General features: G+C 39.8%; 1 long non-coding RNA gene across 1 annotated transcript in view; it reads right to left on the bottom strand.

Annotated features, from left to right (window-relative positions):
• LOC119134035 overlaps positions 1–11,793 on the bottom strand; it is a 38,278-nt gene that overhangs the window by 13,354 nt on the left and 13,131 nt on the right. The gene's annotated exons all lie outside the window — the stretch shown is intronic.

Raw genomic sequence — 11,793 nt, 5'->3', positions numbered from 1 at the left:
TCCATGCAAAATTTGTCTTCGCGGGCCACAGAAAATGAAATGGCGGGCCGTATCTGCCCCCCCCCCGGGCCTTGAGTTTGACACCTATGCCTTAGGCTGATCACCGGCGACTGGATAAAAAGGATAAAAAAAAACAATCACATTACCATGCCACATTCCACACTGTTTTAGTTCTAAGGGTCCACTATATAGTAGTTAGTCTTTGCTTTCGTACCATTGACAATTGACTTTTGCATCTTTACAACATCATGTACCTTTTATCGCGCTAGAAAAGTTACCCCGGAGTCCGATAATTAGCCCTACGGGGTACATTAGAGTAGATGAAGGGTCATAAATGGACTCTTATTCCTCGGTGAGCTTGTGTTGAAAACAACAATGCATTAAGCGCGGCCCGTAAGCGGAGGAAAAAGAAATGGAGGTGACAAAAGCAAGGAGAGCCTAGTCAAGTCGGAACCATGCGCAAGAGATATTGCGTCTGTCCAACCTTTGGCTACTCTCGCAGCGAGCACCTCCAGTCCCTTAAAATTATTCTGAGCAGGATGAGTAATGAGAGGGGGCAACGGCAATGAGGTAAACCTCCACGGCAGAAATGAGGAGGGGAAGAAAACGATTTAAAGCAATTATGGGACAATTCAAGAACAGTCAACATGGAAGGGGAATGTGGAGGACGGCTTAGGGGAAGGCGGGCAATTTACAGCTGTCATAGCCTCTCACCTTTTTTTTTATCCTGAGGAGATGTGTTTTTAGTGGAACTTTGCTGTCATGTCAGGCAGATGTTTGAGATGAAGATATGGAGATGAAGATATGGAGATGAGCACCGGAGGCCGAAAAAGGCTGCTGGCTGCTCCGCTCATTGAGCAGCACATTGAGCAGCACATTGAGCCATTCTCTCTGCCTGGAATAACTTTTGCTGATATTAATGATTTTTTTCCGATGGCTCATTTTCTTGGGAAATTACACTGTTGCAGGGTTGTAGGTAAAGACAAGCATATGGGATTTTTTAAAATCATTATTTTGAGTAAAGTTAACGATGAGTTTTCACAAATAAGTGCTATAATTGGCTTTGGAAGGAAGGCATGCGCACACTATTACCAAGCATTAAGTGTTATTATTCCCATCCTAATGACGGGTTTTGCAGAGCACTTAAACAGGCTGGACCTTTTCCAAAGATGTATCATAAAAATAGGTACATTAAAAAAAAAGAGTTTGCTTGTTGTAAACGTCAGCGGAGCAGCACTGCTATACATTCTCATTTAATGTAAATATGATTGTATGTAATCACTTGAGGAGGCAGCATGGTCCAACACTTATTTCCCTTGTTTCCTCTGGGAGAGTTAATGATGGGTTACAGAAGCCATTCTTCAGTTTGACCATCGAGGGTAAAAGCTATACAATATAGCGGTATGTGGAATAGTGGCATTGCAAATTAGACTAAAATATATAACCTGCCCAGACACTCTAAGAATTAAAAGATATGCTTAAAAAAAAACACTTATTGTTTAAGTGGTGTAGCAATTCTGCTGCTAATTTGCCGTTCCGTGGCGCTGGCCTTAATGACTGAACATGCGTGTTTATGTCCTCACATTTCACCATGTGTATTTGTAAACTATGTAAAAAAAGAAAAAAATCATTTTACCCTAAAGTAGCTTGCATTTTTTGACGTAATCATGACTTTAATCGCATAGTCATAGCCACAAATCCTTTGAAATTGTATTGTCGAGATCCGCCTGCAAAATGATGTTCAGAAATATGTGTTCAAAAACAACATATCGATTATGCCCCCCCAAAAAATGACTATGTTATGTAAAAGAAAACAAAACAAGTGTATTTTTTTGTGACATAACAGAACTGTGTGCCACTTTGTTAAAAGACGAATAAAAGCCACATTGGCAGCTTCTGTATCCAATAGAACATTATTGGATGGAAATGAAATGACTGCTGTGTATTTGCCAATTTTTTTTTTAATATATTTCTTTATAACTAAACACTCATTATTAAACACAGGAAATTTATTTTCAAAATACCTTTTTAATTTGTATGTTAAAAATGTTCCTCTGACATTCTCAATTTTGGCTTTTTGTTGGCTGTAAGCTACAGTCATTCAAACTACAAAAATAAAATCATAAATAGTTAATTATAATATATGACTGACTTTTTTTTGGTTTATTTTACAAGATACTTTGATCACAGACATGCATCTTTATAGAGTGTACTGTCCATATAATCTATGTAACAACGTTGATCAAAAGATTTGCTTGTAATCTGCTTTCCTAGTCATGTCATATGCTCGTGTGGCCACTTGTTGCTAGGCAAAATTTGTGCCCTGCAGCCCGATGGAAAAACACACACAGATACGCACGCACACATTCTAATTTCATTGCCAGCTTGGGACCGAGAACAAAGAAAGCACAGCGAGAATCAGCAGGAACAGGACGTCAGACACATACTAAGGGAAGCATGTCAAAAGAATATTATGTAGAGTATATTATGGGTTTCTTTAAAGTGAATGTATATTATTTAGACTCTGTCTGAATTCAATGTCTGTCTTATGGATCTGGTATGTGTCTACTTCTTGTTTGTATTAAGTTCCTCCAGTCATTTTGCTTCATAATTACCATCGTGACACAATCAATAAAAAAGTCTATACACCCCTGTTCAATGCCAGGTTTTTGTGATATCACAAAATATTTGAGTTCTGTGGGTTATAGGTCACATTAATGGTTGAAAAAAAAGTTTTGAACGATTTATCTTGGCCTGACATATGAAAGTTCATTCTAACAGATGCACAGTTCGTATCACGATGAGCCAGCCGTGAAATGATCTTTGCCTGTTACAATTTCCCACCTGTCCTTTTTCTTGTTGGAGTCCCTGTGCTCGCAAGCTAATGAGTATTTCTCGTAGGGGCTTCACAGGTGTCATGTTCCCCAAAACAAGGTGTAAGTAGTCAAATGATCGGTGCTTGAATCTCGTTTAGCTGCCTCACACAACTTCACTGTCACACTGAAATGGAACACTGACGCCCTCGACAGGAACATTTTTAATGATGTTTGCCGTAAACGTGAACGTCGTCTCCTATTAGGGTGAAAAAACAGCACACGTGGTTACAATTTCTTTTGTTCGACTCTTGAACTTTTTTGTTTTGATGAGTTTTTTTTTGCTGTTGTTAATCTGTCTCTCTGATTGCGTCTGTTTTATTTCTTTTTTTTTTTAGTCCTCATAAACCTTCCACATTTGTGTTTTCATTTCTTCTCTTTTTATGCACCAGCTTTTTGGGTTTATTATTGACTTTGGTTTTAATTACAAAACAAAATGAGAATGAACACAACTCCAAAGCAAAATGCAGCAGGTTCATATTAAAACATTGATCAATGCGTGACTTGTCTTTGATCACGAGGTACTTCACTATAGACTTTATTCCCTTCACTTGCGCACGAACTGTGCGTCTCTGCCTTTAAAAGATAATGAACCTGTTTTGATTTGTTTTTACAGCTTGTTTTCTGTTAGAGGGTCAAATTCCAAGCACACTATTAGCACAGCAATAATAAATACATTGTTGACCGTGTCAGTCAAAGACTCTTTTTGGAGCTCATTACAGTCTGGAGCTGTACTTTCATTTCTCCTAAATTATTTTGAAAAATACTCTCAAGGGTAATTTGCATTACAGTACTGCAAATGTAAGCAAAGTTAGCGCTAGGCATCATTTTCCCATCAAGGCTTCTTCATGAGTCATTATTTCGGTAAATTGCCGAGTCGTCAGAGGTGTTTGCTTCCACCCACTGCTTGGTCCCTTAAGAGAGCAAAACTTCTCACTTCTGTCCCCATGAACTGATTGACTAAAATGTGTATTATTAATTTATTTAAAAAAAAATCTGTCTCAGTATTTAAAAAGATTTTTTTAACTATTCAAGAGCTTTTCATAACAGCGCACTTCACCCAGCTGATATTTTCTACTCGTTCATCCATTCAGATGTTTTGTTTTGCCATCTCTGCTTTTATTATCTGCATGCAACTCCCACACTTTCCCGACTATACACACAAGCATCACTTTGAATAAAGCCTCCGAGGCCTGAATTCTACAGACCTTTATGACAGCTTTATAATTTCAAAGTCATCAATCTTGGTCTGGAAGAGGGTTTGGTTTTCAAGATGATGAGTGCAGTTTAATATTATTTGTTGCTTGGCACTGACAAATTGTTGCTTTCGTTCTCTTGTCTTGAAGCTATAAAAGGGGACGAAAAAAAGCAAAGTGAGTTTGTCTTGTTTGACAGGTTGCACGCAAACCGCTTCAATTCGACATGACCGTCATTACTCGGCTTGAATCAGCTGCTGGGCTTCTTTTCCCCCGTTGACAAATGATTATATTTGACTTGACGAAAAGGTTGCGAGTGTAAAAATGGGTAATTATCGCTAAAACCGATATCACAGTGACTTGCGTGTTTTCCACTGTTCAAATGTCACTGAGCTTTGTTTCCACCTGTTCTGACATCTCTCTGTCCTCCACCCAGCTTGCTTGATTGTCACAATGAATAACATTAGGGATAATGGCAAAAGTCGCCGCTTCCTATTTGCTCCAATTTGACTGGTCTTGCAAAGCTGTCATAAAAGGGCTGCCAGACTGCATCTGACAAAATGGCAATTTGCACAATTTCCCCCAGACGGACACTAGCAGCCCCCACTGCAGCAATTGTGCATATAAACAATGCCCTGCAGTGCTACCTAGGCACCGCTCACACAAGAGTGATGCGCTATTGAAGGAGGGTGCGCAACGCCTGGCAGGCTGAATTACACTGCTGCCAACGTCTGCACATTTGGTAAAATGCAGATTTTGTTTTGAGGACACAGATTTATGCGAACATTTGTGCTCATCTCACCGTGAAAGTATTATATGATAATGCCATAAATTGGACAGTTTGACAATAGTACATTTCTAAACTGAAGGCAATCTGATTTTATTGACCATATATAGGCAGGAGCTGTAATGACACAGGTCATTGAGCAAGTGGTGTTGTAGATTTTCACTGAGAATAAAGTTGGCTCTCCTCGAAGAGAAATTTTGAATTTCGTCTCTGGAGAGGGGGAGTAAAAAAAATGATAGCTTCCAGCTTTGTTAGTCGGAAGAGGCAACAAAAGATAGTAGTAAGTGATGATGTAGAACACTTTAATTTAAAGACCCTTTCCAGGAAGGGATTTATATAAGCCATAAAACATAACGTGGCTGACAACAAATTCCATTCTGGCCTTCAGTTAGATTGCACCTCGACATGGCGAAAAATACGGCAGGAAAATCATTGGCTATATAGAATATATTCAGTAAATATTCCCAATCAAATTGTGTTGGATCTCAGAAGCTCCACTTGCTATTCCTAAGCTTTGCTGTTTTTTCTGTCTTCCAGCCTGCTGTTGTGAAGAAGAGTGTGCCCTAAATTGTGTGCAATAGCATCACCTTAATCTTCTTCCAAAGCTCTGCAAGAATGCAACTGTGTGTTTCCACTCAGTGAAAATTACAGTGTATATATTGAATGAGCCCAAGTGTCAAACTTTGAATTTTTCAATTACTCTGGAATAACTTTATTCCCCCTGACGACACAAAACTCTTGCAAAGATCGTGCCGTAAAGAAATCCAATCAACTGAAAACACCGAGCTATTTATTTTTGCTTAAACGGTTAAGCAAGCATTGTACCAAAGCTACACTTCACAACACAAACACGCCAGCTTATCAAAAGTATTGATGAAATAAAAAAGCTGCATACTTTCTGCCTAATTGTTTGGAAAACACATCGACTTTTATCACACGTCGCTGGGTTATAATAGTACATCTGTCCTTAGATTCTGTATGAGGCAACTAGACTAGATGATGCCCTCCAGTTGTTATCCTCATTATGGGAGGCAGATGTCCATCTACAGATAAGCAGCATGTTGACCTCACTAAGATTTTTAACTGCTTCCTGGATGACGTGTTTGTGTGCTCAAACAAGACATTAACTATTCATAGACTTACCGTACATTTAAGATCAATAACCTGTTAATAATCAAACTTGCAGCGCAAACCTTTGGTTACAATTATTTCTTGTTTGAATCATGCTGCCATGAATATTTGCGGCGCGTTGACCTCTAAACATTTGTGGACTGTCGTATTTGTGTTTGTTGTTCAGATTTGTTGAGCAGATTGCTTCCCGTTTCATGAAGGAGTGACTCAAATGGTGACAATACCTTTTTTTTTTTTTTTCCAGATTGTCCTTTTAGTAGACAAGAGACAGGACAAGCAATGAGTATAATGAGAGATGCAATTTAATAAGGAAGGAGACGGATCAAATACAACCTGATGGCTGCTTCTGTTAAGTGTCTACCTAGTTTTCCTCAGGCGAGGTCAGATGCAGTGAACAGACAGTTATCATCTGCCTCATGTAACTACCCCCCTTGCTGCTCACATCATCGTGGCAATATCACACAGAAAGAGACCCAATGTTTACCTTTTAATCCTAAAATATTAAATGAAATTAAAATTACATTTTCTAAAAAGGTTATATGTGAAGATCAAAGCTTTAAAATTCCTGATTCGGATCAACACCCAGAAAAGACGCAAAGCAAGGCAAGGACATCAATTGAGGAGGAGATGAGTGAAAAGAACAAACAAAAAAAGAGATGAAATAAAAGCAAATTCCCTTTGACATGTCCTACTACGGACAAAAGTATTGGGTCACACCTCCCACTCCTATTTATTTCCGGTGTCAAAAGTCAAGGCTCTCTGCTGTGCAGAGGAATTAATGACGTGTTAAGTCAAGTCAAGTTTATTTATATAGCCCTAAATCACAAGCAGTCTCAAAGGGCTTCACATATACAAAACAAATTGACAATTATTCTCAAAGCATCCGCTGATCTTAAACTCCCACATCAAAATAATTCCAGAGGATTGGGCCGCCTTTTCGCCTCCTAATGATTAGAAGCAATCTTGTAACAACATCAACAATGATGCAACATGTCATTTTAAAATCAGCTCAGAGACAACATGTTGTCAGTCAGTACTACTAGCCACCATACTATTAGCAACCCAGATTATTTTTGCATACCATATAGAAATTCTATTGCTAATCTGTATAATCCTGTAAATTCATTTTTCCTTTGATGTGTGCTTTTTTATAGTCTTCATTTTGTTGATATAAACAAAACACTGGCATGCATTGCCCACAAGACTGGTTGCCAGCCAATCACAGGTTTTGTCTGTCCACAGAACGTTTTCCCAGATGGAGTCTGGTTTGTCCAGGCACTCTTTGGCAACCATCGCCGGTACTGTTGGCCACGACTGTATGAATGAGATGGTGGATTTTACTGCAGCTAGAAAGCAACCATTTAATTCAGTGTAAAAAAAAAAAAAAAAAAGTTGCATTTAAATGTGCCCATCAAACTGTCTTGTCATCTGCTCAGCTATTGTTTCAGCATCAATGTGCAGACCAAATAGCTGTATTGGTGCACGAGGAGGACAGAAAGTGTGAGGAAAGCGACGGAGGAGGTGATGATGAAGTGTTTGATGTATGTCTTGAGAACAAGCGTGGCCTTAATGATAAAACACAGGCAATGAATAAGTTTGGCAGTGGACATAGCGAGCCTGTCAGCGTAAGCATAAAACTGTGATGGGTGAGAGCGTTGCACTGTTAAACCTTCACGCGCCACGATGAACAGCTCCGAAGACACAGATGAGGGTTGAGAACATAAAACACAGTTGTAATTAAAGGTGCACTCAGTGATTGTTTTTTTGTCAAAGTCAGCAAATATCTGCTCACGTTGCGCTCGCGGTTCATTCACAGGTGTTTCCCCGTAAACTGAAAACAAAATGGATTGGCCCCAGGCAAATTGTCACTATTCCTTTTTCATGGCCTTCAATCAGAAGCAGCTAGCCGCAAATTCAGTGAGAGTCAATGCATTTGATACCTGGACCTTCAGTGGGAACCAAACTGAACTTGTGTCACAAATATCATATGGAGCAGTCAATCTACCGTATTTTTCAAACAATAAGGTGAACCTATTTTTTTTCTCAATAATCGACAGTGCAGAATAGAAAAGAATCAAATTGCTCGTCTAAATGATGAAAATAGCACGTGTGGTGGTGCCATTGTTTTTTTTTTGTTTTTTTTTTAATCCAGCTGCTCTTCGAAGAAGAATAGAAAGCACACTTTCAGGGCTTGTATGTATTCTCATGCCTGTCAAGCGCATGACAGCTGAACTGAGCTGAGCTGAGCTGGTTCCCTGGATGAGATTTTGTTATATTCCACCTTGAGTTTTAAGGTGCCTCTATTTGCACATTAGTATTTCACACTGCACACATGGTTCCCTTGAGTCACATTAGTTTGCTGGAGACCCCTTGTCATCATCTCTAGCCTGACCTTTACCCTGGCCTCTGCTTCACCTTTGGAAAATACTTCATACCCGAGAGTTAGCTGATTTACTTTACGGCCACTTGCTTGTTGGTCCCGAAAGAGAGGTGAAGCCCTGCGTGCTGATATATTACATGTCCTCGTAACATGAATTACACACGCACACAGGTGGAAACGTTACTGTGCCATAAATGCCGGTCATAGGATGATGTCACCGCGTGCTTTTATTCCCGTCGGATCGACACGACCGCCATTTGTTACACACTCGCCTCTAAAAGCAAAATGGTATGCACATACAAGGTCCCTACGTTGTGCCTTTTTATTCTTTTTAAGGGTCAGCTGAGGCCACCCGTGGGCGGATTTTTTTCCCTTTGATTCTAACAGGGAGAGTGTCCAAATGTTTGAGAGTAAACAGTCCAAGCGGGATGTGCTTTACACAAAGCTGTCCTCTCTATTGAAAGACGCACAATGGCAGAGGCGCTTTTGGAGACTTTTGCTTGGCCGGGAAATTATTCCACTTAATGGATTCATCTCTGCTCCCTTCTGCCGCCACAGATAGGATGGAGAGTACACTGCCAAATCTGCAGGAATGTGGAGAAATACGGCAGGATGAAGCAGTGCAAGAATGGGAGGGAGAGCGCAGGAGAGAGGAAGGCGAAGTGCAGATGGAATATCTCAAAGGTTAAGATGCAGCCACGAGCTTTAAAGCTATAAATCTTCCTTTCTTTAAAAGATCGCTTTTTTTTTTTTTCCTTCATCTTCTTACAGTCCTCCTTTTCCAACCTCCCCAAATAAAACACACTCAACTGTTACATAAATGCCCAAACATCCTCCAGTGTAACACTGTACTTCTTGACAAAGTGGAGCCATTCTCGCACTGGCGCACGGCTGAGCTACGTGTGTGCATTCGAGTTGGTGACATCAGTGGGCAAATCTTTTTGAAAAGCAACAATTCAATTCATTTTGGTTACTGTCTGTGATTCACAGCCTTCCAGCACAATAGCAATCATAATGTATTCAACAATGCAACATTTGTAATGCAACCAGGTCAGCTCATGCACTTACAGGCCACAGCGTTAGCTATTTGCTAATCTACTCAAATGAGAGCAACAGTATTGAAATAAACTTGGATCTGGCATGTGTATATATTACAAAGTCTTGTAATGCGTGACATTTTGTCTTAATTTGCAGTTTTCTTTTAAATTACAATCGTTTTTTGGGTCCATGACGGGATCTACAATTACTGGTTACTGACTCGCTAGCTACTACGGGTAAAAGTAGTGAATTGTGTAAAAATTCTACTTTCTTGCTTCACTGGTTTCACCTGCGATGCAACTTTTATTAAGCCCTTCTCATTCATCATTAAAGTTTATAGAGTGTATTTTATTGTTTGAACAGATTCATTTTGCAAGGGTTTACTGCTTTTTACACGTGTGTGACATTACTTGTACAGTTAATGTATAATTCCAAGTGTTTTAATTTAACAACATTGGAGGTCAAAAGTTTGTTTAAATCATACAACAGCATTAAATCCTGAATAGTTTGGTGCTCTGCTCAAGATTAGTCTGAAGGAGAGGGCAGCTTTCTAGAAATATTACTAAAAAACACTGTAAGCCAAATAAAAGAATACATTTAATGAGAAAGTAATGCACATTTCTGTCAATGTGGTTAACTGTAACTTCAGCTGCATAGGGAATTTCCGATACCTCTTCTAAAAACGTCGGTGGGACAAAAAAATTATTTAGCATCCGGATATTAATGACATTTTGTTGGGGGTGAAAATCCTTCGGTTCCGAGGAGAGGTGAAGAGCTCGGAGGAGTGTGGCGGGGTGATAGGACAGAAAACAGAAAAGGAAGAATAAATAGCAGGGATATCTTGCGTGCGTGAAACCAAACAGGCAATGGATCTAGACAGCCAGGCAGGTGGGTGAGAGCAGATAGAGGGGAGTTGGAGTGAGTGTATACAGATTAAGAGTCGTGTTAATGCTGACCCATAATCTCCTCCTCTGTAATTGAGGTCGTCTGCCGCGGGAGGCAGCAGGAGTTTGGACCGTCTCTGTTTTGCTGAACTGAGAATGAGCAAACTCACACTGGAATATTGCTGCACTCTTGGACAGCAGAGTATGGAGTTCCCAGACAGAACTACAGATTCAGTTTTTCCCACCTGGTTCTTTTGTCCTTCTCCTAGTGAGGTCACTCGCGGCCAACAACGAGGCACTCTAAAGATCACAGCCCTGGTCCACAATGGCTTTTCCTTTTTGAACATTATCGGATATTATCATCAAGCACGTACAATGATGTACAACGCATTTAGATGCAAATCATTTTGCAGGGTCTTTAAGTAACATTTTAACATTTAATGACATACAAGTGAAGAAACAAACCTAATATGAAAAACTAAAACAAATCTAAATAATGTAATCACTGTAACTGAATTAAAACTACTCACCCTTTCCAAAACGCCGGGTAATATGCAATATGCAATGCAATCTGACCACGAGTGGCTGGAATAAAGATGTTGTATTAAGATCAGCATCTGATGGCTGAAATTCATTCGCGTAATGTCATTGCTATTTCATTGATTGAATTACTCGTAATATGCTGAGCGGCAGACCCTTCCCTATGTTCTATTTCTGCTTTAATGCTTATCATCTGCGGCGTCAACACAACAAGAAGAAAACCAAGAGAGGAACTTCTATAATTCAATAAAATACAAGGAATGGGAGAAATACATTTAAAATGTTCAATGCAGCTCTTACATTGAATCTGGTTCGACTTAGTATCAAATGTGAGTGAATAAAATGACTACAATTGCTTGGTGTAACCTCGACATTTGGTATTGAATAAGAATTTAGTGACAAGACTGAACTACACAACGAAGCAACATTCCCTCCCGTGTGCAGAGATGAGAATCTCCAAAAGAATGAAGCCATCGATTGATAAAACTGTCACAGCAGTGCCAAGCCAGCCTGCCAGTCAACCATTGTGCTTTTTGTTTACCTCCATCCAAAATTCATTCAGCCCCTCTATATACGCTCAGGTCTTCTGTATCGCAGTGAAATCAATATTGTAATAACTGAAGAGGACAAAGCCTCATCATAATCAATATGAGCAATGTATGGTACTACGAAGAGGTAGACAGAGAGAAATCATTGTGCCCAAAAGCCGAGCTGAATGTTTCTGGCACCTCATTCATTACACTATTGAAGAATCCATCTGTCACAGCCACACAAGAGCACAGGGACACAGTAAGCCGTGATGCAAATACGTGTGCGGGCGGCTGCGCGCTGGAGGAAGACCCACACTGGGCTTGATACCTTTGCTTTATGTAAACAAAACACACAAAGACTATAGTGACGGATTGGTAGGGAGGCTTGAAAGTAAACACAGTCCAAGCGGTGTCAGAGTCACTTGTCACATCAC

This window comes from Syngnathus acus, chromosome 14 (genome assembly GCF_901709675.1).
Source record: "Syngnathus acus chromosome 14, fSynAcu1.2, whole genome shotgun sequence".
Lineage (NCBI taxonomy): Eukaryota > Metazoa > Chordata > Actinopteri > Syngnathiformes > Syngnathidae > Syngnathus > Syngnathus acus.
Note: the sequence above shows the minus strand (reverse complement) of the source record. Positions and strands in the feature narration are given on the sequence as shown.